At 43.9% G+C, this 23,714-nt stretch overlaps 2 protein-coding genes across 8 annotated transcripts in view; one reads left to right on the top strand and one right to left on the bottom strand.

The window, feature by feature from the left end:
- Positions 1 to 15,605, bottom strand: part of SENP7 (SUMO specific peptidase 7) — a 991,910-nt gene extending 976,305 nt beyond the window's left edge. For both annotated transcript variants that reach the window (XM_085622390.1, XM_085622391.1), the window contains exon 1: positions 15,358 to 15,605. The gene's annotated coding sequence lies outside the window, so the exon portion shown is untranslated. The remainder of the gene's footprint in view (positions 1 to 15,357) is intronic.
- A 22-nt stretch (positions 15,606 to 15,627) lies between these two features.
- The window catches only part of TXNL4B (thioredoxin like 4B), an 88,095-nt gene continuing 80,008 nt past the window's right edge, over positions 15,628 to 23,714 (top strand). The window contains exons 1-2 of one of the 6 annotated variants that reach the window (XM_085622395.1): positions 15,628 to 15,717; positions 20,010 to 20,095. The gene's annotated coding sequence lies outside the window, so the exon portion shown is untranslated. Of the gene's footprint in view, positions 15,825 to 20,009; positions 20,096 to 22,368; positions 22,756 to 23,059; positions 23,178 to 23,714 lie in introns of those variants that run through there. The other 5 variants (XM_085622393.1, XM_085622394.1, XM_085622397.1 and 2 more) reach the window with 5 other exon arrangements.

The raw sequence follows: 23,714 nt of genomic DNA, 5'->3' as shown, positions 1-23,714 counted from the left end.
ATAGGTAGTTTCCCTCTGGTGGGTTGCATGCTGGGTAAGGTAGTGCGCTGTTAGAATTTTGACCCTCTGGTGGGTGCTGCACAGTTTCAAACAAAATAATTGCTTAAAATCCCTCTGGTGGGCCCCATGACCACAAAGTTGGTACACAATTCAAAAGTTGCTGTGCTGTTCGTGGGCTGAAAGTTCGTGCCCGTCCAGTCACGTCATCTGTAAGTAGACGGCGGTGCAGTTCCTCGCGGCTTTGGGACCGCGAATTACGAGTGCGTTCCAATTTCCTTTGGGAACTCCTGTTTGATGTAATTCGCGGTCCCAAAGCCGCGAGGAACTGCACCGCCGTCTACTTACAGATGACGTGACTGGACGGGCACGAACTTTCAGCCCACGAACAGCACAGCAACTTTTGAATTGTGTACCAACTTTGTGGTCATGGGGCCCACCAGAGGGATTTTAAGCAATTATTTTGTTTGAAACTGTGCAGCACCCACCAGAGGGTCAAAATTCTAACAGCGCACTACCTTACCCAGCATGCAACCCACCAGAGGGAAACTACCTATTAAAAAATGACCAATCAGGTTACAGGTTTTAAATGCATGCCAAGTGCTACTGTGAGGCTACAACGTTTCAGGCAACGCCCATGAAGGAGCGGGAGGCTCCGAAACCGGTCGGCGTGTCAATACCTTGCCCGCAAGTTGTGTCATCCTCCGATTAAAAGCTCTTCTGAACTGCTGCTGTGGAGTGCGTTCCAATTTCCTTCGGGAACTCCTGTTTGATATAGATATATATATATATATATATATATATATACACACACACACACACACACATATATATTTATTATCTACTGCACGGCAAAAAAAAAAAAAAAGAAAAAAAAAAAACGAAATAACAATCACATTTATTAAATAAATTGAAGGACCCGCAAGGGAAAAAAAAAAATTGTTACTGTGTAAAAAAAGGCGAGGCGCGCACGGTATGAACTGTGCAACGTGGGCGCTCGGTGCGCAAAGCGCACCGAGTGCCCACAGCGTGCGCACAGTGCGCGAAGCGCACCGCGCGCGCAGGGTGTGCGCACGGTGAAAAACCAGAAAAAAAATAAATAAATAAATACATAACTTAGCATTTAAAAAACCGTACAAATTCACTGAAAAAACCATAGGTTTCACACACGTTATAGTTAGGAATTAGCATTTACAAAACCTTGCCAATTCACTTAAAAAACCATAGGTTTCACACATGTTATAGTTAGCTGTACATTTCACTCGTAAAAAACCAATGAAATTCCACGTTATAGTTAGATCAGGTAACTATAACTTGCGCGACCGCAATCCACAATGTGTCATTTCAGATGTCATCATTGATGTGATGAGTGATGTCACTGACCATGTCATGAGTGATGTAATATGTGACGTCATCAGCAGTTTATTGTGGGCGCGCAAGTTATAGTTACCTGATCTAACTATAACGTGGAATTTCATTGGTTTTTTATGAGTGAAATGTACAGCTAACTAGAACATGTGTGAAACCTACGGTTTTTTAAGTGAATATATACACACACACAGATATAGATATACATATTCAGTCGTACATACCATGTAGTAAAACATACATCAAGGAATGCAATGATTGCTGTATCACAATATACATTATTATTCAATAATTCATTATATATGCACATTTCATCAAATGAATATTATCATGTGCCTTGCCAAGTACATGTCTTTGCATCACTAAGAGGAGTGCTCCATTGGTGTAATTTTTCATTCATACATCTACAGAAGGTCTCGCCTTTGCACATTATAAGTGTTTAGTTATCCAGCACAATATCCTTCATAAAACAATATCAAGTGTTGCATGGCTAATCACTTATAAGGTCCCAAAAGCGAGACCTATTGGCGAGGTTTGGCCATTTGACTGTATGCCTGAATTAGGAGGGGCAGTCTAATGTCCAGTTTTCTCGGTCTGTCCTTACCATGTAAAACCTTGTGCAAGAGGCAGTGTAAACTTGTAAATGACTCCCTTGTCATGTGAGAAATCTCCTATAGCGATGGGGCTCAATGTTTGAAAAAAAACACACAATTTCCTTCTAAAAAGAAAATCCTGCTTTGGGATTTTTTTTTAAAACAAAAAAAACCTAAAGGTTTCATGTATGGCTCTGTCAATTTGATGGAGCAATCGGTCAAACTTTTAGTGTATTAACAGGAACTGCCATGATGGCCACTGGACTGACACACCTCTCTAAATTTGAAGGGCAGAGTACCCTTGGCATATGAGTAGTAAAGTACTCCACCATACCAACGGTCATGCTCTCTCTGATTAACTCTAAATGAGGCTGTTCTTGAGATCTCTATGCACTTACTATATTGATGATTTATATGTTACCAGTTGTAAATAGCGTGGAAAATATTTAAATGTCTTTTTTTTGGTAAGTTTCTCAGAAGGAAGATGAGCTTAAAGCCGGAACGTAGAGCAATTCATGTGGACCAGTCGGAGCTTCTTTGTAAAAAAGGATGTGGCTACTTTGGCAACCCTGCTTGGCAGGGTTTCTGCTCCAAGTGTTGGAGGGAAGAGTATCAACAAGCATTGGCATAGCCAATAGGTCTCGCTTTTGGGACCTTAATAAGTATTTAGTTATGCAGCACAATATCCTTTGTGCAACAACACCAACTGTTGCATGGCTAAGCATTATAAGGTCCCAAAGGCGAGACCTATTGGCTATGCCAATGCTTGTTTCAATAACTTGTCTGTCAGTAAATTGTTATATCCTACATATAACACCAGATTGTATTTGTTGTAAAACCCAGCCCTGCAGTTGAACGTCCTACCCGCTAAAAAAAATGAAAATCCATAACAACATAAAGGAGGCACTAGGTAGTCGGCTCAGCTTGATAACAAGTTCAATGAGATTAATCAATTAAAGAGATATCATAAAAATTCCACCGGCTGCACAAGCATGGATACGGGTGATGTAATTCTGCAAAGGCCACGCCATCGTCTCCGTGGAAAAAGCTAACCCAAATAAAACCCCGACATTTGAGCTGCAAAGCAGGCTAGAGAGGCACCAGCTGAGGAGGCACAGAGGGGAACAACACTGTAGTAGCTGGTGTCCCGGTCAGCAGGGGGTGGAGATAATGGAGGGGAAATCAGTGTTGGGATAAGATGAGCCCCCCAGGAAGATGGGGGCAATCAAAACGGTGTTGAAAGAGGAGCCACAGAGGAAAGGAGCCCCATGGGCTCCGAGGTTACCAAGGTACAGAAAGTGAAGCTGCTCGGACACCATAGGGTGAAAGGAATGACCTCAGGAGACAGGGAGGAGCCACAGCAGAAATCAGTGCTCCTGGGAATTATTTTGGGAGAGCGCTGATAACAGGAGGGTAGGAAGAGAGAGGCGCTGCAGCTTGAGATAGACAGGGCACCTGATGGTATGTGACTCACGGAGTCAGCCAAGGGCGCTCCAGAGGCAGCCCATTATTTAATATGTTTAAAAAAATAGCAAATTGAGTGAGCCACGCACAACAAGACGCCCGTTCACCCTCGTTTAATGTGTTAAAAAAATACTAAGCATTGGCCGCTTTCACAGCCCCGAAAGCGATCACCCGGGAGTGAAAGCGATCGCCCGGGTTTGGTGCGTGCGTGTGTGTGCATGCGCGTGCATTGTGCTTTTTTTCAAAGCACATACTCGTGCTTGTTGCGCACCGCTGCGCACTCCCACAAGGCGTATGCCGCCTCAAGCACGAGTATTTGCTTTGAAAAACAGCTGCACAACGGCTAACTGTCTCCTATGCACTGCATGCGCACTGCGTAGGAGAGACCTAAAAAGCAAGACAGAAGCAGATCCAGGAGGACTGGGAGCTTGCAGAGCGGTAATGTTTCACCTTATCCCAGAGAGCCCTACTTTATTACCTGCATTCTTCATTTTCATTACTGACTCCATGACAAATCACCAAAAATTGCCATCTTTGTTGCCTCGAATCTCATCTTATGATTTTGTCTATCAGCTGCTTTAGTTTCCTCATACTGCACATTTTTTTAACAGTAGTTCATGATTTTATTTATATAGGAAATGTATAGCCTGCCCGGAGGGTCCTGGTGCTAATCTAGAGTAAATTCCGTGGCGACCAAGGTACAGGTAGAGGAGCCAAATTTTAAGAGCTTTCCTGAACAGTATGTAGTTAGTAATGTAGCGAAGCTTGGCAACTAGAGTTCTAAAGCGAAGATTTTTGACGGGAAAAGGCACGGCCACCATAGTGAGTCTTCCTGATCCTGTGAACACTCAATAGTAAAGCGTGAGCAGACACAAAGAACATGAGAAAGTGTACCAGTTGAATAGTTAGATCCATAATTAATGAGAGTAATACACTTTTTAAAATGTTTTGAAACTACTTACTTGGAAAGGCCACATGAATTATGTGACAGTGAAGGGTCAAATAATGTTGCAGGATTGACTAAATAACGCAGTAAATAATGCAAACTATGTGGCACTATGCTTAACTTCTGGTACAGTATTCTCTCTCCTTTTTGTCATTTTTACACATCACTACTGTCTGGCCTAAGGTTTCAATTTATTAGTTTCCATTTAACACCTGCATAAAGCAGTCAGCAACTGAAAGATGACGTTTGCGAAGGACTTGCTGCGGCAGAGCACCGTGTGTGCCACTTTTTCATTTTTGATTCCTTTAAGTAGCAGCGAAATTCCTTTTGGTTGAACTATGCAAATTAAGCAGCAGGTTGTGGAATGTGGCGCACATGAATCAAATTCATAATTAAATGTAAAATGTCACAACCACAGATTCCCATAATTCCACTGGCCCGGATTTTAAGCAAGGGTTTTATATTAGATGGATATCGGTGGAGTTAAGATGCTGTTTTTGGGGGAAAAATAGGGCCTCTTGTTAAAGAAATAAAATAAAAAAATCATCTTGACTACAAGTGGATTCTAATTCCACCTGCACCTCACAACCTGAACATCAGCATTGTGGTTTTTATTTGGTTCCTGGGCAGCCTTTTAGATACTTTAATTTTGACCCTGTCGTTCTGCGTAACGGTGGGATCAGGGTACTTTCAATAGGAGCGACAATGTAGATAGCATCACGTAATTGCAAGAAGATAGCCTGTGCCTAACATCCTTAGAGGTTTTTCTTCTAATTTCAAAGCAGGGAGATGACTCATGAAACATCATGAACACTTTAACAAAACTGCCCCTCCTCCCTTTCGGTATTTTTTTTTAAATGTGTGCTGTCATAAAGCCAGTGCTAATAAAACTAAAATAAGTGCCTTTGATTGCTGTTCTGCTTTTCCAGAGCAGATCTGCAGTGTTTGCAAACACAAGGACAAGAGGGAAACCCCCATAACGTATGACCTTCTGGGATCAATGGAGGGAATGTGAGGCAGACTGTATAATATCTCTGTATTTTATTCTGTGCGATTGCACCGGGATATGGAGACGGATCTGAACATAGCTCCAAGAATCTGACCCTATTATATTCTTTTTGGATATCATGAGATTGGCAGTGGCTACAAGTACTAAGGGCCATTCCCCAAAAAAAGGCTTTGTAACTTTGACGTGAAAAGTTTAGCCAATCACGCGACATACTTGACTATATTTCTGAAGGCACCGGATACATCCATGTTCATGACATAGCTTGTATTTAAAGGACTCCTGTTGTCTTCTGCCTAATGCTTAAGGCAACAATAGAGTATACTGTTGAATGGGAATGGAGACGGAGACAAAATAAACAAGGGCGCGTGCCTCGCACTCACAAGTGGGAGGGGTGGAGGAGTGCGGCCGAGAGCAGGGACGCGCAGCGTTTACCTTGCGGGAGCGAGCGCGATAATTGCTACCAGATGGCGCCGCTCGCTCCCGCAAGGAATCGCCAAACGTGCACGCGTTGCCATTGAAAGCAATGCAACGCATGCACGTTTTTTGGGGAAAAAAAGCGGATCGATTACAAGAGGTCCCCCCTAAGCAGCGCACGCGCGCTGCGTAGGCGAGACCTAAAAAGAGATACAAGATTATGCAAGAAGGGGTGGAGAAGAGAAGAGTCTTGAAAGGGTTATTTTGGGGACCATAGCAGTGGTATGGGGTTTGGGATGAATGAGAGAATGGAGGTAATGGGTATATTGATAGAGGTATATAGCGAGAAATAGGCTAGTGCATTGGAAATAGTAGTAGAAAGAGGTTTGACACGAGTCAGAAAGTTGAGCTGGAGTATATATAAGACGTATTTATGCAGTCACTTATATACATGTTAAAAACATAGAATAATGTAACTATCAGTAATATGTATGTTTGTTGAGCAGAACTAATGAATATCTAGATTTAATTTTTTTTACCATAAGTAGTCTGCACGTTTATACAAAGCAATACACATATATAGATACATATCTATAGTACAAATAAATGCTTATATACATAGAGATATGCTGTATATTTCTATCTGTTTGCGTATAGTGGTTATGTGGGTAAGACCCGATTGTTGAGTAGTTTTCTGAAGATAAGGTGGTTATCCGTGGATCTTATGTTGGGGGTAAACAGTTCCATAGTTTGGCTGCTTGAACAGAAAATAATGTGCCATTCATTGTTTTTTTTCTTGTATCTTGGCATTTTGAGGCGAGGTGCCACTCCAGAGCAGCGGTTCCTTTGTTGAATGTGTTTGGTGATTATATTCCTGATGAAGAGCGGTCTTGTTCCATGTATCGCTTTGTGGGTGATACAAAGCAGCTTGAACATGGATCTTCTGGCATCCGGTAACCAATGCAAGGCTTTCAGGGCAGCGGAGATGTGGTCTTGCAGTTTTATATGTAAGAGAAGTCTGTCAGCTGAGTTCTGAATCCGTTGTAGTCTTTTCATGGAGGTAAAGGTGATCCATGGTAGAAGCTATTAGCGTAATAGAGTTTGGGCTAAACAAGGGAGATGGTAGCCTGGACCTTGTGTGGAAAACCCAAATGGAGGAAGATTCATCGCAGAGTTTTTATAGAAATAAAACTTGAACTTGCTAGTTTGTTCACTTGGGTATTCATCAATAGCTTGGAGTCCATGGTCATTCTGAGGTTTCTTACTTCCGTCGATATTCTAAGTGGTGTTCCCAAATCCTCAGGCCACATGGCGAGTAGGTCATAATGTTTCCAATCGCTACATGTGAGTATTTCCGTTTTGGAAGGATTCAATTTCAGATGGCTCCACGTCATCCATTGATCCACAGCTCTGAGATAACTGAAAATTGCAGAGTTTCCCCATGTCTTCGAGGCATTGCAGATGAAGGAGTATTTTTGTGTGATCTGCATAGTTATAGCACGTGAGGTGAAATTGATTGATCAGTGCCGGTAATTACTTCATGCAGATGTTGAAAAGCATGGGCGAGATAATAGAGCCTTGAGGAACCCCTGCTTTTGTAAAGTATGGTTTGGATGAGAAAGGTTGGATATGGATAACATTAGTTCTGTTGTGAAGGTAGGACACAATCCAGTCTAGAGCAGACTCCTCTATGCCGGCTATGAGACAAGTAGGACATTTGTAAAGGAACGTATGGGCTAACCTGAAAGAATACCTCTCTTGGTGGAGGAGAAGCACGTGGAGTACCACAGATGAGTCCATGTCCATTTCATAGATACTTTTTCATGCCACCCTTTCACCAGGTATTTTTACTGTAGAATTACTATTTTTGACTATTGTGTTCAGATGTAAGGCCATATCATATGCATGTTCACAGCACCTTTTTGATTCCACAATAAGATATTGTACGCTGCCATTCTTTAAGTAATGTCACATGGTCTTAGCCTAGGCAACAAGCAATTATTGGAATTATTTCCTGTGTTATGCTGCACAACATATATCTCCAAAACCACACTACAAACGTCCTGCTTAGTCCATGAACCGCCAACTGAGACTGACACATGAGGACTTGTGGTAAATAATCACCAAAGCCAGACACCCTCCTTCATGTACTTAACAGATAACTGTCCTTCAGCAGTACCTCAGTGAAGTTAATAACTAAACATAATCTTAATATGACCCTGAATTACAACACTCGCCTCTAAACACTATAGCATGGAAATGCTAGCTTAGACTCAGCCACTGTCAGAGGATGAAAAGGAATATGAAAGAGATGCCAGTTCGATCGAAGGCACAAGGTTGAGCCCTCTACATTTAGCCCTCATCCAATAACGGGAATGGTAAGTTTACAACCAGTCATTTACATAGACTTACATTTACATCGCAATTTTTACAATGTTTATTATTTATATTTTTTACAATGTGTTGTAATTTCATGTTTATTGTTCGTTGCATGATTTCACCATCTGTATTTTTTAAAGCTGCGCTAGCATTCTATTTATGGGAGGAATACCTTCTATCCAATTATTTTTTAATTAATGTTACAACTTATTTATTTGAGAATATTGTTTATTTAAGAATAGGTTTTGAAAAGATGTATGGGGCAAAGGGTGAAAAGGAATTTAATTATCAAAAATTAGTTACATTTTGTAAATGTATTTAAGATTTATTAGGTGATTTTTCTATATTACAACGGGAACTTCATGTTGTATTTCTTTGAATTTCATGCACTTTAATAGGTAATTTAAATAATATAGGGGAACAAGGTGGGTAGTAATTTAATTAGAAAGCAAAAAGAACAAAAATCAAATAGCCTTGAAATTTTAAGTAACCTAATTTATTAAAAAAAATATTTAACAAATTACATTCTATTTATGAACTGGATGATTAAGTGATATAGGTGCAAAAGGTTAGGTAGTAATTTAAATGGAAATAATTATGCTGAATTTCATAAATTGATTTTTTTTTTTTAGTAGTGAGAGTTAACGGGCAAAGGGTGGGTACTAAATGGATTTATAATACATTAGTTATATTTTAAATATAAAATAGAATTCTAAAATAACATTTCATTTTATCCAAAAGAGTATTGATCAGTTATGATAATGTTAAAATATATACTATTGGTTAATAATGATTTTCAAGCTTCGCATTGCATTAACAATCAAGAAACAGTAGATGGCAGTCAAGTTTTTTAGGTCTCGCCTAGCGACGAAGCGCGAAGCGCTGTCGCTAGCGAGATCTATTGTTGTCGACTTGCTTTGGATGGGGGACAGGACATGTGCACGCGCACAAAGGATTGCAATTGTGAACGCGTTCGTGAACGCATACGACGGCGTTAGATTAACTTGCAGGAGAGGGGATGTGCATGTGTACGGCTGGCGCCGCGTTTTATTGCTAAACAACGGAGAGGATTTCACATTTTCATGCGACAGCCTATGGCGCGTTGGGACGGTGTGGGCTTTCTTAGTCGAAAAGGATAGGAGAAATGCAGGCTAGCTTCAACCACGCACTGTTGTAATATGCCTCCTTCCTATTTTTTTCCTACACAACACAAAGCGCTGCATAAATGTAGTCGACAGCTACGGCGCATTACCTACTGCTTCCTTGATGAACACATGAATAAATAGGACGCATACTTTTTTTTATGTTCATACCTTACGTTCGGTTTAAAAATGCTGCCGCTGCTTTTACATTTTCCCATGTGTGCGTATATGCCTAAAAACTTTTCAGCAGACATAACTTTTTCATTACTTTCGCTGCTGTCTCAGACCTAATTATAGAATCTTTTCACTCGCATTACCAATAATGCGCTTTTAGTTACTTTAACAAACTACTTTGTTTTTCTATTGCTTTGTAGCGTACTCATTTGTAATTTTTTTTGGTTTTATTTACACTAACATGATGTAACGCTAACATGTAATGCGCCGCGTAATACACCTTTATGTACGCGTCGGCTTGCAGCGTTAGCACAACCCGCGCTTTCGCTTCGCTCCCACACGCGGACGCTTTCGCTTTACCTCGCTCCCTCCCTATCTCCATTGATATGTGCGTGCATGGACAGTATATGTGCACGTGTACGCTTTCCCTCTTCCTCGCTCCCTCCCTACCTCAATAACGCCCCTTCTGTTGCAGATCTGCTTCTTTCCTTCGGTGCCCCTTCGTTTCTCTTTTCTTTCCTTTTTATTTATTCCTGCACCCTACGGGCCGCAAAAACAGCCTGACGCTGATGTGCTCCTGGATTACGAGAGCCAGGCCAAGCGGCTCAAGACTAATAAACACTGCAAGCATGCGGTCTACATCACTCACGAGGACGACGATAGGCGAAACCACCGGGTTAGTGGTCGGAGGGTAACCGTACCATGCACCTCCAATAAACGCTCTGGCCGAAGGTTGACTGAACACAGGGTCGCTGCTGTCGACAGCTTGTCCACACATGCAGAGGACAGGAGTTGTGCATGCGTACGCACATCTCCTGTCCGCGCTCGCGCGTTTGCTCTCAAGGCGACAGCTTCTTTAACAAGCATTTGCAATGCAATAGGTCTCGCATTTGTTAAAGTTAGAGCTGTTCGCGTTAAAAATTACAATGTTTTTTGCTTTTGCTTTTTTATATACCAATGGCAATAGTGCTATGCAAACATAATTACTCAACTGCAAATAAACAAACATAAGCAAAAAACATTGTCATTTTCAACACAGACAGCTCTAACTTTGACAAATGCGAGACCTATTGCATTGCTAATCCTTGTTTAATACAGCTGTTAAATGCACTGCTTATTTAGTGTGAACACAAACAGAATGTTTTCAACCAGGTCCACAAAATGCGATTTAAATGTTCGCGATCTAAATGTAATTTGCACAGAGGAACATTACAACGTGATGTAAATGTTATCATTGTAATTGACTCTTTGTAATGTACCTCTGTGTAAACGTATTCATTGAAAAATCTCATATCCCCAATAATTATCTCGAAGTTTGAAAAAAATAGCTAACCAAGTGGAGGAAAAAACAGATTATGTTGTAACATAGCTAACCATCTGCCATGCTCCATTAACAACAAGCAAATTGTAAAAAAGGTTATGAAAACGAAAAACTCCACCAGTATGAATTGTTAAAGCCATCTTTCGAACCTCACTATTTCATCATAATGTGACTCACCTTTGGGCAGTCAAACAAATAGTTAGTCCCTTTAACTTCCACATGTAAATTTCCTTGGGTTAACAAAGCATAATGGATGCTCCCTTCCCAATGTTTCTTTTTCAACTCCTCAAAAGAATGCCCCTTCTTCTGTGTTTCAGTTACATAATTCGCATCCTCTGGAAGGGATCCAAGAGGATGAGACTGTGCTGGTTGGTATCCACTAAGCTCTGAGCACTACTAAACCATTAAATGAGTCTTTATCTGTAAACAGCGTGGGGATGACATTTACCAAGATCTCTCTTACAAATCAGTTGATTTGGTCTTTTTTGGAACTTTATTACATGACTTGTCTCCTCTAGTGTCCTTTTCTGATTCGAATGCGCAGTGTATCAGCATTCCATATCCTGGCACAACTGAGATACTGTGATTGCAAAAGAGTCAATCTTCTCAGTATTTTTTCCTCACTCCAGGATTAGGTGTTTTAATTCATCAGAACTAGAGGGTGTTTTTGAGTCAACATGTTTCGGCCATGAATGAAGCCCAATGCGATCCTAACTTTATCTAGCCCTAGCCTAATACGGTTTATATAGTGACAGACACGTGACATAAGCAATTACAGGTATACTCACAATATCATTAATAGTGGAATATTGATGCCCTATAAAAACAAGCATTGGCATAGCCAATAGGTCTCACCTTTGGGACCTTATAAGTGTTTAGCAATGCAGTACATTATCCCCCACTGGCTGGGAGGATCGACAAAGTGAGCTGATCGATGGGCCCTGCGAGAAATGGCATGGATGAGAGCGATGTGCTTGTGGGGAAATATCAAGACGAGGAAGGCCCTGGGCTCAGCGTGAAAGAATGAGAGCGGTGTGCTGTCAGTGACATTTCAGGATGCGCAGAGCAGTGGACTCAGCGTGAAAGGAGACCGGGTGAGAGGGATTGGCTTTTGTGTGAAAAGTGAAAGGAAAGAGAAGCTGCCCGGTGAAGTGGAGAGCCATGGGCTCTGGGTGAACGGGCAATGGAGAGCGACGGGCTCTTGGTGACAAGTGAAAGGAGAGTGGATGGGGAGGGTGAAGGGCTGTGGGTGAAAGGACAGAGGATGAATCTAAGTATGGAGGGAAGATCATCTGAGGAGTGCAATGGATTCGGTGAAAGGATGGACAAGGACGTGGAGTTGGTTCGGTATGAGGTAAGTGCGGCGTTGGGCTGTGAGAGTTAAAAGGGCTTTGCTGGCCTGTGCTGCTTGTGTTAGGGGCTGAAGGCAGTTACAATGCTCCCCACAAGGACAGGACTGCCGAAGGACCGCGAGCCATGAAATGGGTAGTGTGCAAGAGAGGGTGTGGAGGATGGAGAGTACGCGGCGGTGAGGAGGGAGGCTATGTTATTGGCAGATAGAGTGAAAGGGCCTTTGCTGGCCTGTGCTGCTTGTGTTAAGGGCTGTTCGCGAGGGGAGGGCTGCTAAAGGACACCCAGGTGTGAGGTGGGCATTGTGCAGAGGGATGGAGGATGGGGATTACTTGCTGCGTGAAGAGGAAGGCTAAGGCAGTGGAAGGGAATGATGGGTGTGCTTGCGTTCTGTGGGGCTGATATGCCTGTGGTGTGGGGAGCTGATGATGGCACCCTGGGCGGGGCTCTGCTGGCTCGTCATCTGTCCGACAGAAGGATATTTCTAATCGGTGGGGGAGCTAGGATAGCATGCACATTGTCGCGGGAGGAGGGGTGGATGGTGCCCGTGTCCGGGAACGGCAGTGAGATGAATATGCGCACACTCTCGGGGGAGGAAGTGCTTGTAGGTGGGAGGGTGGCATGCATACCTGGGCAGTGTGAGGGGACTAGAGCGCACCACATAGGAAGACCGAGGCGCTGAAAGGTGCGTGCGCACGTTGTGCAAGGATATGTGCTGAGGAAGGTGAGATTCGAGCATGGGGAGGGCAGTAGAGGACACCGATGTCAGGTTCAGGGTATGGAAGGGTGTAGGTGCCCACATCGTGCAAGGTGAACGTGCAGGAGTGGCAAGCTTGCAGACAGATGGAATAGGAGTATTATGAGGAACAGAGCAGGCTGATGGCACTGGTGTGCACATGGCATGGAACAGTGGAATTGTCTTGGTGCCCACATGCATCGTGAGAGGTGGGGGTCACAGGAGGGGGGGCAGTGCAGGTTAAGGGCGCTGATATACACATGACATGCTAATGATGTAGAGTCGTCGGGTGGAGATGACCTCATTGTGCAGGAGGGGGAGACTGGTCAGACTTACACGACAAGGAGGAGCCTGACGTTCAGAAAACACTCCTCTCCCCAAGAATGGGCCGTTGGGCTCCCACACCCCCAATTTATAAACAAGCGCGGCATCAATCGTTGCTGGAGTCATCTATGAGAATTTTCAGGAAACGCGTGGCTGCAAAAGTGAACGCGACCGCCATCTGTTTACAATTAACGTGACCACAAGACAGGTAAATGGAAACAAGCGCGGGCGCAATAATTCAAAAGAGATGGCGCCGCTGCTCGTAACCGCAAGCTGTAGGCCGTGGGCAGATAAGTTTCCTGGGAAAGGCGGGACATGCACTTGCCTTTGCCCAATTGTGTGTTGTCTTTTTACAAAGACGCACGCAAAGCCCAATAAAAAAAAAAGGCTAAAAAAAAAAAACACACACACGCACAAGTGTGTGAAAAGTCCTGAGTGATTCCAAGAGGTCGTTTTCCTAGATCAGCGCATGCGCGTTGCGCTAGACCTGACCTAAAAAGGCCTATTGGCCCATAAAGAGGAGTTGATAGTGCCTCCTTGTAGTCACCCATTCTTCAAGTTAGGTACTAACTAGTGTATCTAGCGCCCAATGCCCCTCTAATTTATCATTATCAGCAGGTTGACTACTTTAAGTGGGAATGATTTAAATTCCTAGATTCCTTGATTTTACTCTAAAGGGGTTCCTACAGTAAAGTTATTGGGTGCACAATAGGATAATTGTAGATTTGCATTTAATAGGGATCCATCATTTGTGTAGGAATCCATCTACCTCCACACTCGTGCTTTCTACATGGTTGAGCCCATGCAAGTTCACCACTTTGTTCAGGTTGTAGTAGGCAGCCAAATGTTCAGGCATGCCACTACTGGTGGGTGAGGGTTCTATGTCCGTAATTAAATGTAATTCAAGCTTGTTGGTTCACCTCATGAAAATAATGCAGTAGGTTCAATAGGCGTTCATGGTACACATCCCAATCTTCAACAACTAATCAGTTCAATCGGACATGTGTTTCCTGAGAATAACTATAAAGGGAGGTGAAGTAAGTAGACTTCCTTGGCAGCATGATGGAGCTGAAGTCAGACCTATTTGTTCACACAGGGATGCTGACTGCTCCTCCAGGGATCCCTCATTTCACCCACAAACACTCAGGTTCACTCCTTTTTGGGGAACCCTTACAGTGCTCAACTCACCCGTATTTCATGGGTGTCACTCACCTGGGAATCATTTTCCAACTACCTATAAGCCACAAAATGCCCCATACACTTCAATGGAATCTCCCTCCCGGCAATCCTTCCCGACCTCCCAAAAAAACATAACCCAACCTGAACACCCCCCCTCCCCCCAAAAAAACAACAACTTACTGGCGTCAAATGGATCATCCGCCACAGACACATAATGACACGCTCCTTAGGAAGGGTCAACATTTGGAGCACTGTCACCAACGTTTCAAACCAGCTTCCACAATAGCCTCTTCCAAACAACCACTGAAATAATTGTGTAACAAATAAGGACATTTAACAACCGATGCAACTAATGTTATGCCAATAGTCGCGACTAGTGCTTCAAATGGAAATAAGGAAGTGCAGGTATCCTTGTGCCAGCATACCTGTTCTCTGTTGTGAATTGGCGGTACTCTACAATTAAAAGCATTGGAACAGTGCTGGGAAGTGCCGGTGCTATCCCTTCTAAATTAATGTAGTGCAGTTATGGAGTACCTGCCCATATAAAGCACTGGTCTCATCCCAGAGTGACAAGAACCGAAATGCAGAGTTACATCAGTAACTTCTCGTATAGTTGAAGCGTTCCTCACTTAATCTGTCCTCCTCGAAGACAAGCGAAGCATGCTTCAATTTTTCTCACGGTACACATATGCCTAAAATGTTTTAAAGATTAAGACTCAGGTAATACATTGTAACTGCGCATACATGTGACTGTAACGTTGCTGTGGGTCTTTGTACCGTTCTTAATATTCTTTGTACGCATCTTTTAGTGTATCACCGAGTTCCGACCTAAACTGAAAATGAAATGCCTATTGCCAAACGAAAAGAGAACCATGAACGATTACAGTAGGCTGAACCAAGATGTCACAAATTTAGATGCCAATTCTAGAATCAGGTGGGAGGTTCCCAACATGGACCTTACCTCCCGCCTCCTGATAGAGGAACTCAACCATCCAGGCACTTCTCTTTACTTTCTTCGGGCTCCAAAAAACGTTCATTTAAGAAGAGGAGGCAGCTTTCAGAAAGCAGGTTTTAAAATGATTGACAAGCGAGGGGCAGAACTATGATGGTCTTTGTGGTTGTACTTCCTTGTGGGAGCAACGATTGGTTAAAAAAAACGAACCGCCCTCAAAAAGACGTCCAATCCATTCCCGAGCAAACCCTTTCTACACCGGAAAAGAACTTGTTTGGTGAGACACCGGAAGAAAACTGCCTTGTACTCCGGAAAATATGGGCCAGCCTCTAGTGAGCCGGTTTAGATGTTGCCGGCTTGCTTACTGTGGTGACTTTCTCTGGTTAATTGATCGTGGGGGGTGATGATGCTTGCATGTGAGTGCAATCTACGCTTGATGGAGAAAGAGAAGAGCAGTACAGCAGGGTCCTGAAGCGGTTAGTTGTAGAGGGGGTTGAGGGTTTCCTGGGGGGCGGGGGATTTTTATAGGATGTCTTCAGGTGCGGAGTCATGCCTGTGACAACATAGCTGCCTGTCAATTTGCTTATGTGTGACATGTCTATATTTTCAGGGTGCTTATGTGTGACATTTGTGGCTTTCGTCTGACACTTCATGGAACACACCTGTTGCTGGTTATAAAGCACATTACATTTGGTATGTTTCAAATATATCCACTGCAACGTAACGGTCTGGAAATTACTACAATAGTGTCAGCATACTTGAAGTACTGACACAAGGTCACTCGTTTGCATCCATTTATTAAAATGATTGGCCTTCTTGTGTTCTGGGACTTTTGAGCCTATTCCTCATTGGAAATATCAGAGGTGCACTGGGATATTACGAGCAAGTTTACAAATGGGGGGAGGATATCGACCTTGAAGCTGGGGAACCAGGTGCGAGCCTCGGCACAACATCCTGTGATTCTGGGCAAATCACTTAATCTCCCTTTGCGTACCAAAAACGAATGTGTCCTTGTGTAACGTAACTGATGTTCATGTAAAGTGCTCCAATGCCTTCCGGTCGAGTTCATGCTATATAAATCTGCAAAAAAAAAAAACCTGTTGGTGGACAGGCATGTTTACATTGGAAACTGGCAGGAAAGGCTGCTGATGAGAATCTCTAATGCATATTGCAACTTTGGAAATATGTTTAGTGATGCTTTTAATGTATCCAACGTAATTTACGGGCCTGCCCATCCTGAGAAATATGCACGTATAAGCCCCGAAAGGCAAATTGATTTTGGCTACAAAGCCATAACATATTGAAGAATGCCATTAAAAATCAGCAGTACCTAACACTAATGGCTTTAGGTTTTCTGACCAAAAAGCAAGCGGGCATGAAACGTATTGTTTCAAATTTGTACTTGTCCGCACACTCCTGAGTCCTTTTTTGCTCGTCGCCCACCCCATCCATGCAGGGACACTAAACTCCTGCAAGGCGAGCCTGCAGTTTAATAAATATCACCCTGGCATCATGATGTGCTCTCCTTTTAGAGCTGGAGAGCCAAAAAAGGGCAACACACAGAAAGCAGCCGTGGTGGTAAGGTCTTTGCAGAACATCGTCAGTGTCTGCAGGCGACATCATGCTTAAGATCACTATGGGAACACACTCTGCAATCTTACAAGAAAATACACTAAAGGAGAATACATTACCATTCGTATTCTTAGTCCTGATCAACCAGCCATAAAATAGATAAATATGAAAAGTGTATACTTAATTATACCCTTCCTCAGTAGAAGTACTGTAAGGAAACTGAATAGTAAACCAAAATCAATCCAGGTTTCTTATAAAGCGAGACTACTCACCTGTGAGGGTCTCAAGGTGCTGAGTGTGTGGGGGGGTGGGGGGAGAATCAGTTCAGTTGAAGAGAAAGGTCTTGAGGTTCTTCCCAAATTGTAGCAGCGATGTTGATTGCCTGAGGTCTTCGCAGCAAGGTAGGGGAAGGATCTTCCTCGAGCCGTGGTCTTGAGGATCCGTGGGATTGTGGTCAGGGCCAGTGGGGCGGAGCGGAGAGGTGAGGTGGTGGTTGAGGTATGCAGGTCCGGCATTTTGGAGGGCTTTGTAGGCGTGGGTTAGAAGCCTGAAGGTACTTCTTTTGTGGATAGGTAACTAGTGAAGGTCTCTCCGGTGGCTGGTTATGTGGCTGCGGCGTGGGATGTTATGGATGAGCCTGGCGGAGGCATTTGGGAAGTTCTGCAGTTTCTTTTGGAGTTTCTAAGTGGTGCCAGCGTAGAGTACACTGCTGTAGTCGAGTCTGCTGCTGACGAGCTCATGAGTGAACATTTTCTTGGACTTAGTGGGTATCCACTTGAAGATCTTATGAAGCAGGCGGAGTGTGTGGAAGCAGGAGGATGAACCAGTGTTGATTTGGCAGTTCCCTGAGGGCAAGGAGTCCAGGATGATGGCGCGGTTTCATGCGTGGTCCTTGGGTGTAGGTGGAGGAGGGGTTCTGAGTACTGTGAGCCACCTGGAGTCGTCCCAGGCGGAGGGGTTGGAGCCTAGAATGAGGACTTGGGTTTAGTCTGAGTTGAGCTTGAGGCAGCTGTCCTTCATCCAAGTGGCGACTGCCTTAATTCTGTTGTGGAAGTTCCTTTTGGCGGCTGTGGGCTCGTCTGTGAGGGAGAGCATCATCTGGGTGTCATCAGTGTAGGAGACAATGTTCAGTCCGTGGCTTCTGATGATGGCTGCAAGCGGGCCATGTAGATGTTAAAGAGGGTAGGGCTCAGGGAGGAGCCCTGAGGCACTCCCCGCAGCTGATCTCTGTGGGTTCTGAGTTGAAAAGTGCAAGTCCGACTCTATGTTCAGCCAGTAAGGAAGGATCAGATCCATTCTAGGGCTTTTGTCATGTATTCCGGCATTATGAAGTCTTGTGCAGAGGGTTTGGTGGTAGACGGTGTTGAAGGCGGTTGAGAGGTCCAGGAGGATGAGGGCAGCAGTTCTGCCTCGGTCAAGGCAAGTGCGGATGTCGTCTGTAGCGGCAAGGAGAGCAGTCTCGGTGTTGTGGTTGCTTCTGAAGCCCGATTGTTGGGCGTTCATAGCTTTCTTAATGACTTTGGCAGGGAAGGGGAGCAGAGAGATGGGTCTGTAGTTCTTAAGGTCCGTCAGGTTGGCATAGGTTTTCTTCAGCAGTGGATTGATCTCTGTGTGATTCCAGTCTTCCGGGAAGGTGGCGGACTCGATAGAGCAGTTGATGGTGCTGCAGAGTTCAGGTGCAATGGAGGTGCCGGCTTTGTTGAAGTTGTGGTGAGGGCAGGGATCCGAGAGGGCTCTTGAGTGGAGGCTGTTCATGATCCTGAGGGTTCCATCAGGGGTGAGGCTGGTCCAGTTCGGCAATGTCTGCTGGGGTCTGGAGCCATTGGGTGCGGTGGTTGTGGCTGAGTCTTGGGTTGTAAAGTTGTCGTATATCTTCACCTTGCGGTGGAAGAAGGTGGTGAAGTTGTCGCAGAGGTCTTGAGAGGTGAGGATGTCTGCTGTCTCTGTGCTGGGATTGGTGAATTCTTTAACCATAGCAAAGAGTTCTTTGCTTTTCTGTGCTTTGGAGTTGATACGTTCCTGGATAGCTGCTTTCTTTGTTGTTCTGATGAGATGGTGGTGTGCAGTAACAGCGGTTTTGGAGCTGTGTGGTCTGCCACGATCTTGCTGCTCCTCCATCTTTTCTCGAGGCGTCTGCAGGTGTGCCTGGACTGTTGGACAACAGGGGAGAACCAGCTGGCTTTCTTGGAGGGCTGCATGCCTGAGGGGAGCCAGTATATTGGCATAGTCAGAGATCCAGCTGTGAAGGTTGCATGTGGAGGTGTTGGAGTCTGTGGATGTCGGTGGTGGGGTTTTGCTGAGGGAGGAGGTGAGCTGGTCATTGGAGACATTGCTCCAGCTTCTGCGAGGATCGTGGTGGCGTATGGTGGGTTTGGCAAAGGAGAAGTGGATGCATTCGTGAACGGTCCAGTGTAGTGCGGAGGTGTGGCTGATGGAGATGATGTTGCTTGTGGAAAAGATGGGGTTGAGCGTATGTCCTGCTGAGTGGGTTGGCGTTGTAACCAGTTGTTTGAGTCCAATGGTATCAAGGTACTCCAGTAGGGTTGAGGTGTTTGTGCTCCTCGAGGTTGTCCAGGTGGAAATTGAGGTCGCTGATGAGAATGTAGTCCGTTGAGGTGAGAGCGTGGTGAGCACTGAAGTCGGCTATGGTGGGTGGTGTTCAGGGTGGTCTGGAACTGGAAGTGGAGGTGCTCCATGTCGGTTGAGTGGTTGTCGGAGCTGGTTGTGAAGCAGAGGGTGTTTTCGTGTATATCGGTGATGGCTCCTACCGGTCGGTTGAACACAGTCCTTGTGGATTATTTTGTGCTGTCGAGGATAGCGGTTGTGATGTGTGGTTCATCAAGGTTTCTTTAAAGAAGGCGACGTGGTGGTAGATTAAGTTAAGAAGGTCCCAGATCTCTACGGCATGTATTTCGAGTGTGTGGGTGTTGAGTAGGATGCATCTGAGGCCATCGGGTCTGGTTGCATGATGTGGCAGGCGATGGAACATCCAGTGTTGAGGTAGGGATGTGGAATTCATATAGCACGCCCAGGACATATTGTTTGAGGTGAAGGGCAACAAGTTTTCATGTGTATCTTGTCCTATGCAGGCCCCACCCCCTGCATCACAAACCGTTTGGCTGCCAGTTTGCAGTACCACATTATGGATCAGGGAAGTGCACTGTCTGCAGTTAAGGTAATATGTTTTTCAGTATGTTAATGCTGTTCAAACTTGTATATATGGTTCATTAATCGAAAGTCTTTATTATTAGGGTGAGCCCTCTAAGTAAATGTTGTAAGCCCACGACTGCACTACTGACAATGGTTCCAGTATAAAAATGTGTACACACTTTTTCAAAGTTTAGCAATACAAGGCTATGTATAATGCTCTCTGATTTGATGCTAATATTTGCAGAAGCTTGAACGCAAGATTGACGATTCTTTGCAGTCAAAATAAAATGTTCGTAAAAAAAATGAAAGCAAGGAAAAAAACATTTTGCTAAACTACCGTAAAATTTCAGGTACCATTTCTTTGGAGCATCATTTAGTAACATGTGTTGATGCATGCTAGCATTTCCCAAAAATATTCACGATGGAAAATCAGTGTAACCAGTTTCAATAAGATTATGGGAAACACAAATAAACAAGCAATGGCAAAGCCAGTAGGCTTGAAATTGGTGGTCAGCTTTTTAGTTTTGTCAATGTGTGACTTGTTTGGCATGGTCTTTTAAAAAAACTTATTGATGTGGGAGGTGCTAGGCCCTCACCATTATAACAAATATTGGCAAAGGCAAAAATTGTTTTTTAGTCCCAAAACGCACACACTGCCACAGTAGTTACTGGCACTAAACAAAACTATTTTGTGTGCATATATGCTCCTTGTGAAAGAGCAGAATGTTGCACTCACAGTGAAGCCAGCCGATACAGAGAGAGAGAGACAGAATTTTAATAAACGCAAAAGGTCATGGTCAACGCCCGAACAAATTAGGGGCTCAATTATTAAAGAAAGTCCCAAAAATGCACCCATGGTATATGTCTTTGCACCCATGGTATATCTCCTTGCGTTAAGTACAGCTATACAGCTTTTGTGAATTTCCAAGTCTTTATAGAAGTAGGATAAGAAATAGTACTCCTACAAAATATTTGTGAACTGCATTTTAGCATGAGCAAATATGCATGTGTAGATTTGCTTGTGTGAAAATCTAAGTGTTTGCAAGTTCACTTTCCCTCCAACCAGTTTTTTCCCAACTCTAGAAGAAGGTTTACATCTGTCATTGTTGGAGTAAATTTCCAAAATTTCTCAGTATGGGAAAAGATTAGAGAAGTTGTTGAAAACCCTTAAAACATGCAAGTTAGTAGGTTTGCACAGACTCAAACGGGCATTCTAACCCTTGAACTATTGCTTGCCACTACCTTCAGCCTCGTTATGTAGAACTGCGAAAACGTGGCAACATAAGGGGATTGCAAGTATTAAAACACTACTATAGTATGAACCCTGCCATAATCAGAGAAGCTATATCAGAACTCTTGTATAATGAGATTGCTGCCATAATTTGTCACTGCACTACATGGCACCAAAGGGGCAAGTGGATTTTGTTACAGGACAAGTAGATTTATGAAACAAGCTGTCACATGGACAAGTAGATATTTTATTAAATTCCACACCCCTGTGAGGGTGTGGAAGGTACTGTAGTCATAGCGGTGGATGGTCTGAGGACCAGAGTCTCTCACTTAGGTACCCTGGGAAGGGGGGAGGCAGTCATCCTGCCTCCAGTGTTCTGTCCATTCTGCGACCTCCAGACCATGCAAGAGAGGCACATCATCCAGAAATACTGATTGGATCGACTGACCATTCTGGTTTTGACTAGTAGTGGGAGCGGGATCTCCGACCAGAGATTAACAATCCCCACAGTATCACCCCTCTCCTAAAGGTTTTGTCTGTTTTGCACCTTTTGGGCACTGGCTCTTTTCTGTTGCCACTTCAGGTGAGATGTCACAAGCCGTGTTTAGTCTTGTCCTGTCAGAGGTGCTTGTTGCATCGTTTAAAGACCTGAGACGGTACATGCAGTTCCCTGGCCTTGATGATTTGGGCGCAGTGAAGACCGCTTTCTATGGCCTAAGTCACATCCCACATGTAATTGGATTAATTGATTGTACACACATTCCCTTAGTGGCAACACACGACCGTGAGCAAGTTTATAGGAACAGCAAACACTACCACTCCATTATCGTGCAAGTTGTCTGGCAGATCTGTACATCTCCAACGTCTGTGCCCAGTTTCCAGGATCTGCTCATGATAGCTTCATCCTGCAGAACAGTAAGATACCACAGCTGATGTCACAATTCCAACCAAAGAGGCCATGGCTTGTGGGTAAGTGTGATGTGTGGTTGATTAATTATGCGTAGATATCGTGCAAATTGATATGAGTGTGCAAATTAATATTTTCATCCTACACATCTCTCATTTAGGAGACTCCGGATATCCCAACCGACCATGGTTGTTGATGCTGCTCCGAAATCTTACAGCACCTGCTGAACAAAGCTTCAATGATGCACAAGGAAGGACAAGGCTGCAAGTTGGGCGGACTTTTGTCGTCCTGAAAGCCAGGTTCCGCTGCCTGGACAAGACTGGTGGAGCCCTCCAATATTCACCTGGGATGGTATGCCAGATCATTGTGGCCTGCTGCATCATCCACAGCATTCCCATGAGACGGGAGATACCATATATCCCAGAGGATGGAGAGCAGGGAACCCAGCTGCAGGATGCTGGTAAATGCCTAGTGATGATGACGATAGTGGTGAGGATTGTAGAGCAGAAGTGCGTCAGAAACTCATCCGCAACTACTTCTCTTGAAGGTAAGTGTATCTTTGAGATGTGTTGTTCACAGTTGCAGTAGGCACTGCAAGGGTGTAGTACAGACCAAGGAAATGATTTGAGTGAATCAGATCATGTTGAGACAAGGGAAAGTGCTATAGTAAGATGTTTATAAGGTGATTATTGTGCCAATGTGTAGTGTCATGGTTTAAAAATCTAGAGCCTCAGAAAAAGCCTACTTGGGTTATGTGTATTTATATTATGCAGCACTAATCACTGTGTTGTTCACGTGTAGGTCGTGCACCATGTCGTCTTCATGTCTTTATAATTGAATTGTGATTTCAGTTGGTATGGGTTGCTGTTTCTGAGGAACGGAGTGAACATGGATTGTTCCTGGGACTATGTGTCATAGATGTTGGGTGTGACACATCTTAGGAAGGACAGCTTATACTACGATGGGTTGGTAAGTACCTTGTTTTTCTTGGAATTTTTTCTCATTTTGCGTTGTTCCCAAGCAATATGTGTGCCATCATGTGTCACAACAAATGTTTTGGTTAAGGCCAGTTAATGTCAAACTGCCTTCACATGGCCCCATTCCTCATTGCTTATGACCTGTATGTAACTGTTTCGGTGTCTTTTCATACTGTTTTAAGAGTGCTTGTCACACATGACTGACATGTACATGTGTTATACCACCAGATGTTGGTAACGCATGATTGTTTAGTTCCTGGTATCAAGGACTGTGGGGCAGACATGTGTCTGTGTACTTATTTTCTATCTGTTATTTTGATTAAATGATTAAATGAGCTTTTAGGCAATGTTATATGTTTTTGGATACATATTTTTTTTATTTTCTTATTTATTTATTTTAGAGTGAATATTCAGGGTGGCGTACACATCTACTCGCCTACAACCCTTAGGGCCGGCTGCTTTGCATCCAATGTTCATTGCATATCTCAGCATTTCCCCCATCCCGGAGGTCGGGTATCGCTGTCATATA

Source organism: Triturus cristatus, chromosome 8 (assembly GCF_964204655.1).
Source record: "Triturus cristatus chromosome 8, aTriCri1.1, whole genome shotgun sequence".
Taxonomy (NCBI): Eukaryota; Metazoa; Chordata; class Amphibia; order Caudata; family Salamandridae; genus Triturus; species Triturus cristatus.
Note: the sequence above shows the minus strand (reverse complement) of the source record. Positions and strands in the feature narration are given on the sequence as shown.